The sequence below is a fragment of the Vombatus ursinus genome, unplaced genomic scaffold, assembly GCF_900497805.2.
Source record: "Vombatus ursinus unplaced genomic scaffold, bare-nosed wombat genome assembly UNPS02014735.1, whole genome shotgun sequence".
Lineage (NCBI taxonomy): Eukaryota > Metazoa > Chordata > Mammalia > Diprotodontia > Vombatidae > Vombatus > Vombatus ursinus.
This window is the reverse complement of record NW_020954513.1, coordinates 126,789-147,592: the sequence shown is the minus strand read 5'-3', so window position 1 is coordinate 147,592 and position 20,804 is coordinate 126,789.

The following is a 20,804-nucleotide window of genomic DNA, read 5'->3' as shown; positions in this document are numbered from 1 at the left end:
ACAACAGCTGAGGTGACAACCTAGAGTAACTTACCTCGCAAAATGAAGTATAATCCAGAATGGAAAAAAATGGACATTTAACAAATTGAAAGACTTTCAGGTATTTATGACAAAAAGAGCATAACTTTTGATATATAAGGACATTTGGGAAAAAAAGAAAATTTGCCATATAAGATCCAAGAGAAATATAAGATAAACATTAAAGACCAATTATAAGAGCCTCAATAAGATCAAACTGTTTACTTCTTATATGTTAAAGTGTTATCAGTACTCTTATGACTGTCATCATTATATGGATAGTTTGAAAGGCAGGCTTGGACTGAGCTGTTTATGATGGGGTGATTCTAAAAAAAGTAAAACTGTGTAGGGAAACATAAAAAGGAGAAATTATCTCAAAGAAATGAATGAAAAGAAGAATTGATACAGAAGGAGCAGGGAGAGGGGCTGGGAATATTGGGATCTTATTCTTCTCACAAATGGGTTAAAAAGGGAACAACATATACATCTAGAAGGGTATAAAAGTCTTCTGAATGTAGAAAGAATTGAGAGGGTGAAGGGATAGGATAAGGCAGGGACTTTTAGAGAAGAGTGTGTTCATGAAGAATCAGGATAAGGGAATAAGGATGAAACTCTTAGAAAGAGAAGTAGATTAAGGTGAAGGGGAAAGAACATAAAGGAGGGACTCTTAGAGGAGTGGGTAGATCAAGGAATAGGAGGGCAAAGAAGAGGGCAGAAGTAAACTAGAGTGAAAAGGGATAGGGTAAATAGGGCCAGAAAGATAGTGAGGAAAAATAGGATGGAGGGAAATACACACATAATTATAACTTAGAAGGTGAATAGGATGAGTTTACCCATAAAACAGAAACAGAGAACTATCTGTACTGGCTAAGAAATGGAGACGTGGAACACTGGAACAGAGTAAACATACAATACACAGTAGTAAAAGACTGTGGTATCTTTTGTGTTTGACAACTGTAAAGATTTAAGTTTGGGGGATAAGAATTCATTATTTCATAAAAATTGTTGGGAAAGCTAGACAGCAGTCCGGCAGAAATTGGGCATAGACCAATATATAAAACCATGTACCCAGGTAAGGTAAAATGGACTCATGACCTAGATATAAAGGGAGATATCACAAGAAAATTAAAAGAACGTGGTATGTGCTGCAGATTCACGATATGTTATGGTGGCATCATCTCAAAGGATTCATAGTAAAACCACCTCTAATCCAAGTACAGGCATTTATTGAGGATTGACTCTACTCAGAAGCGGGCTAAGTTCCAAGAGAAACCAGCAACTTCAGAGAAAGCAAGATGGATTTTTATAGGGTAAAGATGTAATTACACAGCAGAGATTATGAAAATTGAAAAGGCAAGAGGGGCTTGTCAAGGGATTAGGTAATAGGGTAGGGATCCCTCCTGTGGTTCAGTGGTTAAGCATCCTGGTTGTGATACTTGCTGTTTCACTATCTATTGTGATCCTGTCTGGTTGAGATGGATAGTTAGGTATTGTGGTCCTGTTTTGGGCTAAATGGATGATGTGACTGTGGTTGAGTATAAGATCACACCTTTTCAAATGTGTGAATTGGATCTGAGGGCAGTGGCTAGCTAGGGGAAGTGGCTTTATTGAGTCTGGGTGTCCGAGGTGTGGTTAAAGCCAAGTTGGGTGGTTAAACAAAGACTGACCTGTTGTTCAATGGGGCCCACAAGGTAGTTAAATGTTGGGGCTGGGGGAAGCTTTATTAGGATACCATTAGAACATATTACCTATCAGACAACTCATGGATAAGAGAATAATATGTGAAGAAACAAGAGGTAGACAGCCTTTTGAGGTGTAAAATAGATCATTTCAGTTATTTTAATTTAAAAAGTTCTTGTATAAATAAAACCAATGTAGTCGAGATTAGACGGAAAGCAGAAAATTGGGGGGAAACTTTCATAGACAATCTCTCATTCAGGGATTTCATTTTTTAAATGCACAGAGAACTTTGCCAGATTTGTAAGAATACAAATCATAACCCAACTGATCAATGGATAAATGATATGAACAGACAGTTCTTTGATGAAGAAATCAAGACTATATATACTTATATGAATAAATGCTCTAAATCATTATTGATTAGACAAATGCCAATTAAAATAACTGAGATATCTTACACCTATCATACTGACTAAAATGATAGATGCTCTTCAATTGGGGAATGCCTAAGCAATTTGTGGTATATGATTGTGAAGGAATACTGCTATGATATAAGCAATGATGATCTGGTTGATTTAGGACACTAAGGAAATATTGGACCTATGGAGGAAGTTGCTATCCAACTCCAGAGAAAGGACTGACAAATAGAAAAATGCATAGTATGGTCCTACATATATGTGTATATATATATTTGTGTATATATATGTTTATAGATATACATGTACATAAAAATGTTCATATTTAATTGTTGCCTTCCATAGGGCAGGATTAGGGTGAGGGAGGGAGAAAAGAAAGGAATAAAAATATACAGCAGAGATCAAAAGAAAATGTAGAAGGATACATAGAAAAGCTGGGTTCATTTGAAAACAAAGTGTAGGTTTTATTATATTGGTTTTTCTGAAATGCAAATTTATGGTTTTATATTGAACCTGATCTTATGTTCTGCCATGTACATGGAAATGATCTATCCTTTGTTTCATTTTGTATTTAAGTGTAAAATGAATGAAAGTTAAAACAAAAACACAAATAAGAAATGAAAGTTGGAGACATTAAAATATTTTTTTTTAAAAGTCACTGTGGACTCCAGTGCATTCTCCACTTAGCCCACAATGTAATTTTCCTAAAGTACAGGGATGACCATGTCACCTCCCTTCACCCTCTCTCATCAAACACACTCTCAGTAAACTCCAGTGGCTCTCTATCACCTCCAGGATCAAACATAAAATCCTTTGGTGTTCAGAGATCTTAATGATCTGCCTCCCCTTTGCCATCTTCTTTTTTTTTTTTTTTAATGAGGCAATTGGGGTTAAGTGCCTTGCCCAGAGTCACACAGCTAGGAAATATTATGTGTTTGAGTCCAGATTTGAACTCAGGTCCTCCTGACTCCAGGGCCGGTGCTCTATCCACTGTGCCACTTAGCTGCCCCTCCCTTTGCCATCTTCTTAAACCTTTAAGCCCTTGTACTCATCCCCCACTCCCAGCAACATGTGATTCCGTAACATTGGCCTCTTTGCTATTTCATGAATAAGAAACTGCATCTCTCACCTCTCTCCATTTTCTCTGGTTGTCCTCCACGCCTGGGATCCTGAGCTGCCTCATCTCTGCCTCCAGGCTTCCCTGGATTCCACCAAGTAGCACCAAAACACCACCTTATACAGGCAGCATTTCCCTTTCACCCTTAATTCTAGAGCCTTCCTACTGAAGAGTATGTCTGATTCATACTTTATGTATCCTGGTGGTACTAAGGTTTTCTTTTTTGTTTGTTTTGTTTGTTTTGTTTTCTTACCATCACATCTCCCAGTACAATGCATGGCCTATCTTTAGCTTTTCTTTGTATTCCCAGGGATTAGTACAGTGTTTGGCACAGAGTAGGTAATTAATAAATGCACACTGATTGACTAGAGTTAGAGGAGTCACATTTGAATTCCAGCTCAATTAATTAATACGATTATAGCAGTAACTTTCAAGTACATTTTAGATTTGTATACTGCAAGGTTGTGTGTGTGTGTGTGTGTGTGTGTGTCTGCATATGTGTGTGTATCTGTTTTCATAGCCTTTAACACTGGTCAATTCTCAGTCCAATGGCATTTTGGTAAAAAATATTTGAAAACAGTCATTCTTTTTAAAAAAATAATATGCATATATATAAAGTTTAAAAAACATCATTCATTTCTAAGTTATTTAATCATTTTATTAATAATGCCAGCATTTTAATAAAAGGATGGTCATTTGGCTGTCTCTCTTACACCAAAGACAATGATGGCAGTGGGCTCAATGCTTATCTGCCCATTGGAAGAGGTGTTTTCCTGAGGCTGGCAATCAACTCTGGTTGGTTAACAATGAAAGAATGAATATTATAGTATGAGGCTGACCTCATTCAAGTGAGCTTTGATTATGTCATTTACTTTTAAGTCACTCCCAGCCTTGGACAATCTATTCAAAGAATTTGTCCCCACTCAAACCAAAGTAGAACTTTGGTTTCCCCCCCAGGATGGGGTCTAAACAAGACTGTTAAGAGAGTTAGTCCAATTTCATTATCAGTAATGTCCTTCAAGAGACTGGACTTTTGAAATTAGGACTTTAGAAAAAAGGAGGGAACTCTGGATTTCCCCAAATCATTGGCTATTAATAATCATTTCTCTCAGTTAACCAGAGGAGGAAACTAGGGCCCAGGGAGGTGAAGTGAATTATGATTTATTCCAAAGATTCTTGGTCTATACCTGGCAGGGGCCTCAGAGTCATCTTGTTTAAGGTCCTCAATTCACAGAGGAGGAAACTGAGGCCCAGGGAATAGAAGTGATTTCTCCATTTCATACTAAAGATCCTAAGTGTAAGGGAAGTCTCAGGTAATGCAGTCAAACCCCCTCAATATACAGAAGAAAAGACTGAATCCAGGCTAGCTGATGAGACTTTCCTGAGATCCCACAGCTAGCTATGGGCTTAGGCTGGATTTGAACTTGGGTATTTGTACCTCTGAAGTTCAGCAATGTAGACACTCCATCCTGCCGTCTCCTATACTCTCATCTCTATATGTTCTAAGATTGAAGTGGAAAGGATCATTGGTCTCTTGTAATTTTAAAAGAAACAGAATTTTCCCAAAATACAAAGTTTTATCCAGTAAACATTCAAGAGATACTTATGGATCTGAAAGGAATTTTTTAGCTTCCTGTCTACATAAAATCAAAGTGGAACAAGTGGATTCTTTGAGCCCAGTTTTGCCTTTTAATAAAATGAGACATTTGATAGAATTTGCATAAAAACTTAGATTATGACATACCAATGCCTCTCAAAATGACCAGAGCAGCCTCAAACATGGTGGAAAGGCTCTGCAGGTATCCTGTCATTGAAACAACTCACATCTTATAAAAGTCACACATCTATCAGAAAGTGCCTAGGATGACATGGTAGTGCTATTGCCCTGTATTTCTCAGAGTAATTTTTGTCTGCCAGTGTCTGGCAAAAATTTAATATCTCCTCCTGACCTAGCCTAGCACATTAGAGAACAGGTATACACATCAGTGTGCCAAATAACATGAGAAAAGAATGAAAGTACAGACTTTATAAAACATGGGTCATTAATAAAATGATTGAATTACCCAGAAATTAGGTCTCTTGAAGTTTTTAAATGTCACATAATGATGGGGTGGGGAATACAAGTGAAAGTCAGAGAAGAAGAAAAATCAAGTAGACTAGTCTCTTAGGTTTCAGACTTCGAAGTTCAGAAGAGAAGAACATCACTAAACACTAGAGACACAAATACCTGAGGTGAAATCCTGCCTCAGTCACTGTTTGTGACTTCATTCTCTTCCACTGTATATTTAGAGCTTTGGCCTTGGTGGCCTGGAAAGTTCCTTTTACCTATAGGTTCTTTAATATATAAGTGGACACGTTATTCTATTTGCCTTGATCTCTTTCCTCATCTGGATAATTGGGAGGAGGGGGGAATAGATGGTCTTTGAGGTCCTTTCTAATACTGTGACCTGTATTAGGGGTTTAAAGTAACCACTGTGTGGAGAGGGAATTGAGAGAGAACATGAAGACCATACATTTGAAAAGCTTGGCAGTTAAAAACAGAAAGGGACAGCTCTGTTCAGAATGGAGTACCACAGGTTAGGAGAATGCTGGGGGAGACTGAGAACATGGTTCAGAGGCAGGAACACTGGAACAGATGCCTGTATTTCTTCTCTTCCTACACAAACATATGAAACTCAGCATGCCCCAAACTGAACTCATCCTGTCAGATAAACCTTGTCCTCTTCCCCTTTTCCCTATTACAACAGAAGGTAGCAGCATTCACTCAGGCTCTAAACCTAGGTGCCATCCTTGACTCCTCAGTTGCTCTCACACATACCAAGGTCTATGCTGTTCCCGAAGGCTGCTGTTCATACTTTCAAAATGTCCCTTAAATACATTCTTTTCTCTCCTCTCACAGTTCTACAAAGCCACTGTATATCATCCTTTGTTGCCTGGAACACTGTAATCACCTGCCAGTTGGTTTCCATCTCAAGGCTCTGTGTACTCAGAGAATGATTCAGGGAAGATGGCAGAGTAGGTCAAAAATTTTAGGCTCTCCAAATCTCTTCCCCAAAGAAAGACAGACCTGATTCCCTCAGAGTGAATATACAGCAGCAGAAATAAACAAATGTTGGGGTAAAGTTCTTGCGCTCCTAAGATAATGTGAGAAGACCCCAGGAAAGATGGGACCTGTAGGGATGGAGGTTTGGCAGCAGTGAAGTGCAAACACCTTCAGGCAGACTCAGGAAATAACAGACAACAAGCCCTGGGAGCAACTGGATTGGGAGGCAGCCTCAGCCTCAGATACTTTCTCCTTATGGATGATGTGGGGCTGGAAAGGCTGAATTAGGAGAAGATTGAAGGGCTTTCCACTCTTGATGAACACCAAGCATGGCTATGCTGAACTGATGAGGTCACAGGCTGTGACTGTAGGGGAGAAACAGCTGGCATAGATCTGGTGAATGAGGTAGCAGAGAAGTAGGGACCCTGATGGCTGTGAGCACTTGCATGAGAGCAGAGTCCCTGGTTTCATTTCCAGGGTAGAGAAGTCAGTTGAAGTTTTCAGCCACCAGAAGCACCACAGGGAGTAAGAGTGATTGTGGCACAGGGTAGCCCTAGCTATGGCTTAGAGGTGGAGAGGACTGCCCAAGGTTGGCCTCCAGGACAGAGTTCAGAAAATAACAGTAAGAAGGACCTGAGGATTGGGCAAATCACTCTTCTTACTTCCAGACAAGAACTCGATTATAATAATAAGCTGGCAACAATAAAATTTAAAAAATAAATAAAAATGTGTAGGCAAAGGAGAAACACCCAAACAATAGATAGTTACTATGTGGACAGAGAAGATAGGGTTCATATTTAGTGGAAGATAGCAGAGATAAAAAAGCCACTCTCTTTTCAATGAGAAACAGAAAATGATCACAAAGCCAAAAAGAGTTCTTGGAAGAACTTTAAGAGGAGTTTAAAAATCAAATAAGAGACATCAAGGAAAAAGTAAAAAAAGAAAAAAGAGCAATTTATGAAAATCAAGAAAATTCTGAAAACAAAGCCACCCAACTGGAAATAGAAAATGAAAAACTTAAGGAAGAAAATAATTCCATGAAAACTAGTATTGGGCAAGGGGAAGCTAATTATGTTCTAAGACACCAAAAAATAACAAAACAAAACCAAAAGAATGAACAAGCAGAAGAGAATGTGAAACATCTCAATTAAAAAAAAAGTGATCTAGAGAAGAGGGAAAGGAAAGACAATGTAAGAATCGTAGGATTACCTGAGAGTTATGACCAAAAAAAAAAAAAGAACCTGGCTACAATATTATAAGAAATTATTAAGGAAAATTGCCCAGAAGTTCTAGAACAAGAAGGTAAAGTAGGAATAGTAAAAGGAAATCCACCAAATATAACCTGAAAGAAATCCCAGGAGGACAACTTATAGGAATATCATGGTCAAGTTTCAAAGTTGCCAGGTTAAGGAGAATATATTGCAAATAACAAGAAAAAAAAAACAATCTAAATATTATGGAGCTACAATCAGGATGACATAAAACCTAGCAGCTTCTAAGTTGAAGGACCATAGATCTTGGAACACTATATTTTATAGAGCAAAAGAACTGGAATTACAACCAAGGATAACTTACCTAGCAAATTTAAGTATAATCCAAAATTAAGAAATGGAGAATTAACACATTGAAAACTTTCAGGTATTTATACCAAAAAGAGCAGAACTGCTGACATATAGGAAAATTTAGGGAAAAAAAGAAATTTAACATATAAGATCTGAGAGAAATATAAGGTGAACATTAAAGACCAGTTATAAGGGACTCAATTAGGTAATTTGTTTACTTCTTGTATATAAAAGTGTTATCAATTCTCTTATGACTGTCATCATTATTTGGATAGTTTGAAAGAAAGACTTGGACTGAGCTCTCTTTGATGGGGTGATTCTAAAAAATAAAACTATGTAGGGAAAAATAAAAAAAGAGTAATTATACAAAGAAGGAATGAAATGAACAAATGATACAGAAGAAGCAAGTGGGAGGGATGCTAGTAGTACTGGAACCTTACTCTCCTCAGAAATGGGTTAAAAAGGGAACATATACATCTGGAAGCATATAAAAGTCTTCCAAAAGTAGAAAGAAATGAAAGGGCAAAAGGATAGGATAAGGGAAGAACTTTTAAAATGGTATGTAAGTGAGGAACCAGGAGAGGGAATAAGGATGAAGCTCTTAGAAAGATAGGTAGATTAAGGTGAAGGGGCAGGGGGAGAGATGATAAAAGAGGGACTCTTAGTGGGGTGGGTAGATTAAGGAATAGGAGGGCAAAGTAGATGGGAGAAGGAAATTAGAATGAGGAGCGATAGGGTAAGTAGGACCAGAAGGATAGTGAGGAAAAATAGGATGGAGGGAAATACACAACAGCAAATTATAACTTAGAATAAGAATGGGATGAATTTACCCATAAAACAGAAACAGCAGAACTATCTGGTACTGGCTAAGAAATGGAGAAGTGGAATACTGGAACAGAACACATAAAATACACAGTAGTAAATGACTATAGTAACTTTGTGTCTGACAACTGTCAACTTTTAAGTTCGGGGGATAAGAATTCATTATTTCATAAAAATTGTTGTGAAAGCTGGCAAGCAGTCTGGCAGAAATGGGGCAGAGACCAATGTATTGACCACGTACCAAGATAAGGTGAAAATGGACTCATGACTTAGATATAAAGGGAAATAGCACAAGAAAATGGCACAGTGGATAGAGCACTGACCCTGAAGTGAGGAGGACCTCAGTTCAAATCCAGCCTCAGACCAAATACTTGACACTAACTAGTTGTGTGACCCTGGGCAAGTCATTTAACCCTAATTACCTAAAAAGAAAAAAACAATGAAAAGAATATCGAACATATTACTTATCAGACTCATGGTTAGGAGAATAATATGTGAAGAAAGAAGAGGCAGACAACATCATTGAGGTATAAAATGGATAATTTCAATTATTTTAAAATAAAAATGTGTGTATAAATAAAACCAAGATAGTCAAGATGAGGAGGAAAGCAGAAAACCGGGGGAAAACTTTCATAGAGGATCTCTCACATAGGGGTCTCATTTCTTAAATATATAGAGAACTTTGCCCAATTTCTAAAATTATAACTCATAACCCAATTGATGAATAGTCTGTTGATATGAACAGGCAGTTTTTTGATGAAGAAATCAAGACTATATATAATTATAATGAGAAAATGCTCTAAATCATTATTGATTAGACAAAAGCCAACTAAAATGATTTTGAGATATCATCTTACATCTATAAGATTGGCTGAAATGGTAGATGCACTTCAATAAGAGAATGGCTAAGCAATTTGTGGTATATGATTGAGACTGACTGTAATTTAAGAAATAGTGGGCTGGGTGATTTGGAAAATTAAGGAAAGACTGAAAACTGTGAAGGAAGATGCTATTTACCTACAGAGAAAGAACTGACTGATAGAAATATACATAGTATCATCTTACATATATGTATATGTGTGTATAGATAATTATGTATATGTATGGATATATATGTATGTGTATATATATATATATACACACATTTAATTGTAGCTTTCTCTAAGGTGGGGCAGGGAGAAGAAGAAAAATAGGATAAAAAATGCACAGCAGAAAACATAGAAGGAAACAGAAAAGCTGGCTTGGTTTGAAAACAGTGGGTAGGATTTATTACATATGTTTTCGTGAAATGCAAATATATGGTTTTATATTGAATCCTCTCTTATTTTCTCCTATGTACATGGGCATGTTCTTTTTTTTTTCCTTTTTTGATTTTGTATTTAAGTGTGCCAACTACCTGCCCCTACAGTAAAAGTTTCTTGATCCACTACTAAATTCCAAGTATTACTCCATGTGTTGCAGATGCAAACAGGAAAGTAGACCCTGTCTTGGAAGAATTTTGAATCCCTTGGCAGACACCCTTTCTTTTCAAGTAAAAAAATACCATGACCTGTGCAGGAGCTGATTATACTGTGCTCTAGCTGTTTATCAGTCAACTTGATTGAGGCTAGGTAAGAAATGAAAGAAAGAATGGCCTCTTTTACCAAGTCAAAAAAAAATCAATCTGGGAGGGGAAGACCCTCAGGGTTTCTGGCCAAAACTCATTTCTTAACTGGCCTTAATCACTGAATGGATATTGCCTCACTCAAACTGACACCGGAAAAAGATCTTAACTTAAAAAGGCCAAGGTGTCCCACTGCTTCCAGGGCCATCTTCACTCATCATGATTTATATTTTGCCACTGGACCATGATGGCTCTGGGGGAGAAATTGAGGCTGGTGACTTTGCACAGCCCTCCCTCTCTTCAATCCAATTAAATTGCAAGTCACGGCATCACTTTCCTGAGGCTATGGTCCTGTTCCAAAAGGAAGGACAAACAACAATAACAACTTTGAAAAACTCCTGAAAATTTAACAATGACTTCTTAGAAACTTTTGGAAGCTGATTCCAGTGGGTATGATTGTTGTAATCATACTTTGATATTTATTTTATAAACTTCCTTCAACATTCAGATCAACCATTTTCTTGTTTTCCCCCAGTTTTGCTCTTGTGAAAGTGGAATTAATGTTACCTACAGAGCCAGGCACTGCAGAGTGAAGCCTGCTTCATTTTCACTCCACTGCTGTTATATTTTTACCTTTATCATATCACTTCTGATAAGATTAAGAATATAAAGGGTAATTTCAGTGGTGAAGATTTAGTCTGAATTTCTATTGTAACTTGAAAGAATTCATTACGTCCTTCAGATCATAAATTCAGGATTTCATTTGGCTCCTTTCTACCTTTCTAAACAGCAAATTATTTTTCAGAAATACAAAAATCCAGCAAAAACACGGTTTAAAGTAAGAGAAAATGTAATACTAGTGTTTGGCCACGCGATGGCAGACTAAAACTGTAATATCTCAAATGGCCACAAGGGGGCAGGCGTGCCCCGAAAGATGCAATATTCTTATCGGGCACCAGATGCCACCGAAAGACCATATTATAAAAGTTAAAGTCAATTGTTCAAAAAACTTTTCTTAAGCAGCTACTAGATTCCAGGGGCTGCTCTAGGTGCTGAGAATACAAAGACGAACATGAGGCATTTCGTGGCATTTAAAACATATACATATATATGTCTATACAAAACATCAACAAAAATTGTGGTAATGGGATGTGGGTCTTATAATTACATGGGACCATATTAGTCAGTCGCCAAGCATTTATTAAGTGTGTGCTATTTTGCAGATATCGTGCTCGGTGATAGGCGTGGAAAAAGAGGGCAAAAAGAAAATCTATGCTTCAACTACCTCACAATCTAATTGGAGAATCAAAAAGCAAACAAAATAAAGCTATATACAGGATATAGGAATTTATTTAGAGAAGGAGGGCACAAGAATTGAGAGGGGTTAGGATGCACTTCATGTCAAAGATTAGTTATAGACAGCCCCTTAAAAATAAAATATGGGAGCCAGCAGTGAAAAGTAAGGATGAAAATCATACCAGTCATGTTAGACAGGCAGTGAAAATGACTGGAGTCAAGAGATGGAGTATCTTGGTCATGGAACAGCAAGGAGGCCTTTGTCACAAGATTCAACAATAAGTGGAAGGGAGTAAAGCGTAAGAAGATTGGGAAGACTGGAGGTGCCTAGGTTATAAAGGGCATTGAATGCCATATGCAGGACATTGTATTTAATCTATGAGGTGATATGGAGACTTGGGAGTTAATTGAGTAGGGGGATGAGATGGTTAGACTTGTGTTTTAGGAAAATCACTTTGGTGGTTGAATGGAGGATGGATTGGAGTAAGGAGAGACTTGAGGAAAGGAAAACATAAGAATGAGCTCTTGCAATACAAGATCAGTGCATGTATGAGATGATGAAAGCTTGCAGCAGAGTGGTGGCACGGTTAGGGGAAAGAAGGGGGCAAAGTGTAGAGATTCTGCAAAAGTGGCAACTAAAGGCTTTGGACAGAGATTTGACATGTGGAGTGAGAGACTATGAGTAACCAAAGATAACACCTAGGTTATTAGCCTGTAGGACTGAGAGGTGATGGTGTACTGTACAGTAATATAGATGACAGGAGGGATTTAGGAGGACAGGTTAGTTTGCTTATAGACATACTGAGTTGAAATCTCTATTGGACATCCCATTCCAATTTCTTGAAAGACAGGTGAAGGTGCAAGGCAAGTAGAAATGAAGGTGTGTAGACAGGTTGGATCAGGATAAGAAGAATTAAAAATCATCAGGACATAGGTGGCTATTAAATCTATGTAAGTTGGTGAGATCAAAAAGGGAAACAGTATAAAGAGCAAAGAGAAGAGGGCTAAAGATGGAACTGTGTGTGATACCTACAGTTAGAGCAGTTAAAGGGCATGATCTAGTGAAGGTGAATGAGAAGGAGTAGTTGGCTTTATAGGAAAACCAGCAGAGAATGCTGTCTCGAGGGAGAGGGAAAAAAATAAACAAAAGTAGAAAAAAAAATAATATCCCACGACTAAAGGGTGATCAGCAGTGTCAAAGGATGCAGAGAGGTTGAGGAGAAGGAGGACTGAGAAGAGAGCATTGGATCTGGAAACTAAGAGATCACTGGTAACTTTGAAGACAGTAGTATTGGTGGAATGATAAGTTTCTAAGGCAAATTATAAGGGGTTTGAAGAGAGTAGCAAGCACGCGGAAGCACCAATTATAGATACCCATTTCAAAGAGTTTAGCCACAAAAGGAAGAAGAAATGGTTGATAGTGGGGATGGAAGAAATGCCTGAAGGCTTTTTGAGAATGGGGAAGACATGAGCATGTTTGTAGCCAGTATGGAATGAGCTAGTCAACAGGGAGAGTTTCAAAATATGTGACAGAATGAGGATGAGAGAGGGAGCAATATGGTGGAGGAGAGAGGTGGAAAAGGATTGCTTGAGCAAGTAGGGAATATGGCCTCATTAATGCATAATAGCACCTCATCAAGTGAAACAGTGGTGAAAGGGGAGACTGACTAAAGGCATATGCTTCTTTAAGATGAGAGAGAAGGAAGAAGTAAGAACACAGGGTGAATGAAATAACTTGATAGTACAAACCCTTGCTCTTCCTGACCAGCCAGCACACCCCCACCCCCAAGTGTGTGACACACATTCCCTGCTTTATAGTCTTTGGAAGTCTTCTACCTCTAACACTATCCTTGGGGAGGTGGAGAACACTGTAGAGGGACAGTGATTTGTCTTGTTTCTTTATTGGCTGAATCACCCCTACAAGGATTTATTAAATGGCTACAATAATCTAGGTAATGAGCTCAACTCCACTCCTTTATGACTTATATTTTTCATCAGGTGAAATAAACCCAGTCTTATATTTGCTTTGTTGTGAGCCTGATTCTGCTCATGAAATAGAAAGTTCCTTTACCCTTTCCCTGTGTTGACCTAGACATAAGCCAAATATTTCCCTTGGAAACAATGAGTAGAAGCTGAGGCTCCCCATAGAGGCCCAGCTGTTCACTTATAAGAAGACTGGTAGTAGTGATTTCTCTAAACCTGTGTTAAAATCCTGCTTCTCCTGCTGTCTACCTATATGACCTTGGGCCAGTCACTTCCCCTCCCTGTGTCTCAGTTTGCTCAGCTCTAGAATGAGCAGATTGGACCAGATGGCCTCTGAGCTTCTTTGCAGTTTTAATGGCAGAATTTTAATGCCCAGCATAGCTAAGTGCAGCTTGATGAATGCCCAGCAAGAGCAGAAAATGTCTGTACCCAGTAACTCCTAAAGCAACTGTGAGATGTTGATGAGGTTACATAGTTACAGGTGGGACCCATGATGTATCTTGGAATTGTAATACTATCTTAATGTTTCTCCAAGAGACAGAGGTAGGGGACTAGATGTGCAGAATATTATATATACATTCAAGTGTGGTCATAGTGTGGGTCAGATTTTCTCACTGAGTTTGCCCATTATGAGTGAGAGTCTGTTGGGGGGGGCGATTGAAGTTAAAAAGAAAATAAAGGAAAATGAAAACAGGCACATGATACACTGGGGATAAGGGTTGGTGGGCACTTGGAGTCTGAAAGAACAGGGGTTTGAAATCCTTTCTCTGACACATAACAGATTTCTGACCATGGTAAGCTCCCTAACCTCCAAGAACCTCAGTTTCCTCACTTGTAATGCAGGAATGATAATATCTGTGGGAAATCTGTGAGAATCAACCGATATAATTCATGTGCAGTACAGGCTTGGAGTGCCCAATCCCCACTTATACTTGTAGGTCAAGTTCCCAAAAAGCACCTGCTGTACTTCTACTCAAGGTTTAGATGTAGCCCAGAGGGGGCAGCTAGGTGGCACAGTGGATACAGCTCTGGCCTTGGAGTCAGGACAATGTGAGTTCAAATCCAGTCTCAGACACATGACACTTACTAGCTATTTGACCCTGGACAAGTCACTTAATCCTGATTGCCTCACAAAATATATATATATATATATATATATATATATATGTGTGTGTGTGTGTGTGTGTGTGTGTGTGTGTGTGTATAGATATATATATATGTATGTATGTATATAGATGTAGTCCAGAGGAGAGGGAGGTTATGTGTCAGAACTCATGAAGCCTCAACAGTGGGTTTTCCCCATGATGATCGGTGGGTCTCATTTAGTTCGAGTGACTTAATTAACTTTCAGATAACGTTATTTAATACAGTAATAGAGTTGGACAAAAACAAAAACAACAATAACGAAAAAATCTTCCCACCCAAATTTTGTAATATAGCCACCCACCTCTCCTGTAAATTGAGGGGTAAAAACAGGAGCTTCATAAGAATTTAAGAGCCAGAAACTCAGGATTTGAGGTTTCCTTGGAAACAGACCAATCACCATGGCAACTGGTGATTAGGATCAGCTGATGCTGCTCCCATAGACACTGAATATTTTCTCAGCAGAGACTCAGTCTGAATGGAGAAGTTCCTGCCTAGAGCTTATATAGAAATGTTTTCCTGTTCTAGAGACTTTGCCAGTGCTATCCTCCTCTTGAATGAAAAGAGGAAATCCAGACAAGGCAGAATCCAGATGAAGTTTCACAGGAGGTGCACAGTAATTCTGAATTGTCTCCTTCAGCACCCCTCCCCCACCTGCCTCCACATTCCCAGGAGAGATGCACAAATTGACTTTTGAATTCCTTCCTGAGGCCCATATTGGAATCCCCTCCTACTGCAGAGACTTTGCCAGCATTCCTTCTCCCCTCCCCCGCTTTGATAACCAGCACACAGAGATTGTGTCCAGTTATTTTAGAAGAAATTTGAAGAAGGAAAGTGGTGCTGAAAATACGCAGCCTTCATCCTGGGGATAGCCCTAGGTTAGTAACCCCTAAACTGTGCCCAGGTTACCACCCACACTTTTCCCAACCCTGCAAAGTTTGACAGATGATGATTAAGCCCAAACACAGAAGGAAAGGAGAACCACAGGAGGAAGTGGACAGGGAGCCAGGCCTGCTTTCTGCAAACCCAAAACCAGCAGTTTGTCTCTTGCTACAGGCCTACACAACCTGCAGCCCGACAAAGGATTTTGGGTGCCCAATGAAAAATATAGAGGAACACATACTCTATATTTTTCATGGGCCGTCTGAAAATCTTTCCTGTGCCCACAGGCCATGAGCAGTCTGCAGACCACAGGTTGTATAGGCCTGCCCTATTACATCATTGTGAATGAATAGAGTTTACAGGTCAGTGCTAGAGAGATTTGGAGTTGGGATGGGTGGACATTTTGGGTATCTGTCAAATCACCCTTTCTAAGAAGTTCCCTACTCTGTCTATATTCTCATGTCATAAATAAGCCTTATGGACAAGATTCACAGTTTCCTATGTCAGTAATCCTCCAGTGCTAAGGTATTGAGTTTCTCAGAAAATTAATAGTTCATCAATCAACTCTGCATCCAGCCTGTCTATGGGAATGAACACACCAGGCCAGGTAATAGGTAGGATTCTTCCAGTGCTGGAGGAGTCCATGGGCTCTGCCTTAAAAAATCTTGTGGGGAAGAGGGGCACTGAGCCTTCCCTACCTGCAGCCCCGCCTTCAGACCAAGGGCATACTTGTTGTAATGACTTCTCAGAGATAACAGTCTGACATAATAAATCCCTAAGGTACTTAAGTAATATGTATTGGGTTTTGTGATTGAGAATTGTTTCCTTGATTGTACTTTTATCTTTAAAGCTTAGAATGGCACTTAAGCCATGCTTGGTGCTTAATAAATCCTTTTTGACTCATTGACTTGACTTGATTAGGAATGCATCTCTCTCATTGTTAGCACTAGTTATTCTATAAATGAGCAGCTTTATAACCACTAGAAGACAGGGTGGCCTCACCCAGCAGAAATCACCAAATCTTCCTTGTGGATTCCTGTCTAAATCTTGTACTGGGGAAGAAAATAACTGGAAAACACTTTGGTGTATAGTCTAAAGATATTGAAGAAAGAGGAAAGAGACCCACGCATACAAAATATTTCTATATATATATGCAATGAATTGAAATCAGAATGGGGTATCCATTATTTGGGGAATGGTTGAACAATATAGGGCATATGAATGTATTAGAATATGGTGGTTCGATAAGAATTGATAAAGTAAATTGTTTCATATAAACCTGGTAAGACATGTGAATTTTGGTAGAGTGAAGTGAGCAGAACCAAGTCAATAATGTGTACAATAACAATATTATAAAAATAATCAATTTTAAAAGGCATAGAAAATATGATCAAGAAATGACCAACCACACTTCCTGGGTGACTCATGTTGAATCATGCTGTCTACTTCCAGAGAGAGAGTGGTGATAAATTCAGAGTGCAGATTGAGGTGTATTTCTTCTGGACATGGCCAATACAGGAAATTATTTTGCTTACTCTACATTTTTCTAAGGATTTTACTTTTTTACTTCTCAGTGATTGGGGAGAGGTATGTGGAATGTCTGGGGAAGGGCAGAAAAGAGGTAGAAAACCTGAAAACAAAAGTGAATTCAAAAAGCAATGAGATCATTGTTCACAATTAGTGATACTTTTTTGATTCTATCAAAAACTATTCTTCCTAAAAAAGTAATTAATTTAAGTGGGTATGATAATCAGTAGAACTCCACCTTGAGGTTCCTGCCAGTCTAACATTCTGTGATCTACAGATTGTTTGACATCCAATGTTCCAAAACCCAACTCTGACATCCCATGTTATCAGGTCTCTTTAAGCTCTAGGATTTTTGATTTCTAGAGTCCTTGAATTCAGACAAGACTTAGGGTTGCTGGCAGCAGCATACTGGGACAGGATGCCCAGAAGAACCACCTACCCACAAGCCCTCCCCTCTACACAAATTCCAGGGTACAAGATACCCTACCCCCAATTTCTAATGTCAGTATACTCCAGCTGATCTTCCTGGGACTCTATGTTCACACTCCACATCTGCTTGTGAACCTTCTTCCTCAGTCCCCACTCAGAAATATTCCTCTTTCAAGAAAAAAATTTAAGTAGCTTTAGAGCAAGTCTCAAACAAAATCATGGCTTTTCCATAAACCCTATTTGAATTCCTTGAAGTTAAGAAACAAAAGTTATAGAAATGTTCATTTTCTAAGAACAGAATGGGAGAGAAACTGACTTCTCTAGAAGAAAGTATCTGATAGTGAACAAACAACTTAGTACAGTAATGGTGAAAACTTGGTCACATGAGAAACTTATTGAAAATTAGATAGGACCAGAGAGAGATGTCTCCATGAGACAGCAAAGACATATTATAAGAAAAGGAAAAGACAGAAATAGATCATAATAGAGAGGTGATTTAAGACTCATAGTAATGCTATAAAACCTTAAATGCAAAACCCCTTGATACCGTATTTCAAGAAATTCCAAATGATATGAACATTTGTACAGCCCTTTTGGCATAGTTGGTCAAGATGGTTTTGATAATTGCTAGAGTACAATATAGTTGGAAGTCTCTAAGTACTATTTCTCCTTTATCCATATTTGTTAATCCTTTCATTGGATGTTTCAGGTCTTTTGTTTTTCTATCCACTGTGCCACCTAGCTGCCCCAGTAGTTAAACAACTTTTAAATTATTTCTCCTGGATCTGTTGTTCAGGTTAGCTGTTTTTCCAGTGAGGTAGGTCACACTGTCTTCTACTTTTGCATTCTTTTGGTTTTGTTTTATTGTTTCTTGATTTCTCCTAATGTCATTAGTTTCCATTTGCTGCATTCTAAATTTTAAGGAATTAGGTTCTTAGTGTGCTTTTGAACCTCCTTTTCCATTTGGTTAATTCTGCTTTTTAAGGCATTCTTCTCCTCATTGGCTTTTTGGACCTCCACCTGCAAGTGCCCACAGGCAGTGGTATCCCTGTCTACTGCTTCTGCACTCACCGACATGTGCTGGTTCCTTCTCACATTGGGCCACATCTCTACATACCAGCTAGGTCTGGTATTCCTTGTCAACAGAGCTTCCCTAGATTTTTCCCAGCTTAGATGCCCAGCACCCCTCCCTTTCCATGGAATCAAAGTTCCTGTTCTGGGGCCAAGGCAGCCTCCCAACCTAGCGAGCCCAAGGCCTTGCCACTTCTTTTTTAAGGGGACCTAAGACCTAGCCTGTAGGTGTTTGCTCTTCACAAGGACCAAACCTAGTTCTGCAACTTTTCTTCAGATCTTCCCAGATCATCTCAGGAGAACTTCACTTCTGCCCCAACTCATTTATTTTTACTGCTCAATATTCATGCTGAGGTGCTATTTCATCTCTTTTGTGAAGGAAAATCTTGAGAGCTTAGAATTTTCTGACCTACTCTGCCATCTTCCCAGAATCCTTTCCCACATTTTTTTTCTAAAATCATTGAGTGCATCATTTTTATAGTGTAATAATATTTCATCAAAATTATGTACCATTCACTAGCTGTGTGACCCTGGGCAAGTCACTTAATCCCAATTGCCTCATCAAAAAAAAAATAAGAAAATCATGTACCGCAATTTGTTCAGCCATTCTCCAATTAATGAACATCCATGCAATTTCCAGTTTTTTGCTCCCATGAACAGAGCTACTATAAACATTGTAGAACATGTAGGTTCTTTTCCTTTACCCCTGATTATTTTTGGAAATAGACCAAGTCATGTTATTACTGGGTCAAAGGGTATAAGTAGTTTAATAAATCTTTGGGCATAATTCCAAAATGCTCTCCACAATGGTTGAATCAGTTCACAATTCCACCAACATTGAATTAGTGTCCCATTTTTTCAATATCCCCTCCAACATTTGTCACTTTTCCCTTCTATCATTTTAGCCAATCTGGTAGGTGCAAAATGGTATCTCAAGGTTGTTTTAATTTGCATTTCTTTAATCAATAACATTACCTTTTTTTTGATATGACTACAAATTGTTTTGATTTCTTCATTGGAAAATTATCTGTTCACATCTTTTGGTCATTTATCAGTTTGGGAATGACTCATATTCTTATACATTTGACAAAGTTCTTGAGACCTTTATCTGAAAAACTGTATAAATTCTTTTCCCTGATTTTCTGCTTTCCTTCTGATTTTGGTTGCATTTGTTTTATTTCTACAAAAAAAACTTTTTGATTTAATGTACTTGAGATTATCCACTTTACATGTCACTTTGCTGTCTCTTTTTTATTCATAAAGTGTTCACATGTCCCTAAGTATGATAAATAACATGTTCTGTGTTCTTCTAATTTTCTTTTGTAAAATCTGTCTTTATATCTAGGTCATGTATCCATTTTGACCTATCTTAAGAGGTAATAGAGGAAATCTAATTAATCAGGGTCTGAGAATTGTTTTTACAAATTTTAAAGTAAGTGTTTATTGGTGTCCTTTGTTTTTGACATCATGTTACTGATTCCCAACATCCACCCCCCTTTTCACCTAGATATCCATCTCTTATATCAAATAGTATTTCTTTTAGACAAAAAAAATCAGCACAACTGATTAATATATTGTAAAAGTCTAAATATTTATATAATGTATAACAGCTCTAAATCTCACAAATTCACAAATTGGGATATTTAGGGTGTCCTCTTACATTTTTTTTGAAGACATGCTTCAAATTTATACTTCTGTTACATTCACTTTTATTTTTTTGTGCAACTGTTCTTTCCATTTACATTGTTGTAGTCATTGGTTGTATTTTTCTTGGCTCTGCTTACTTCACTCTGCATCAATTCACATAGATCTTTCCAAGTTTCTTTCTAATCATCACATACATCATTTCTTATAGCACAGTTACATACCATTACACTTAAGTACCACAGTTTGTTTAAACATTCCCCGATCAGTGGGCTGTTGCTTTCTTTCTACTTTTTTGTTATCACAAAAGGTGTAGTATTTTGCTGTATATTGGGATTTCTATTGAACAAATGCTTTTGAGGGTAATGGACTCTAGTAATGGAGCCTCTGATTCAAGTGGTATAGATATTTTAATCACTTAATTTGTATTATTCCAAATTACTTTCCAGAATACTTATCCCATCGCTTTGCTTCACCAACAATGCATTATTGTGTTTATCATTTCACAACCCCTGCAACATTGACTGCTGTCAATCTTTGTCATCTTTGCTAATTTGCAGAGTATGAA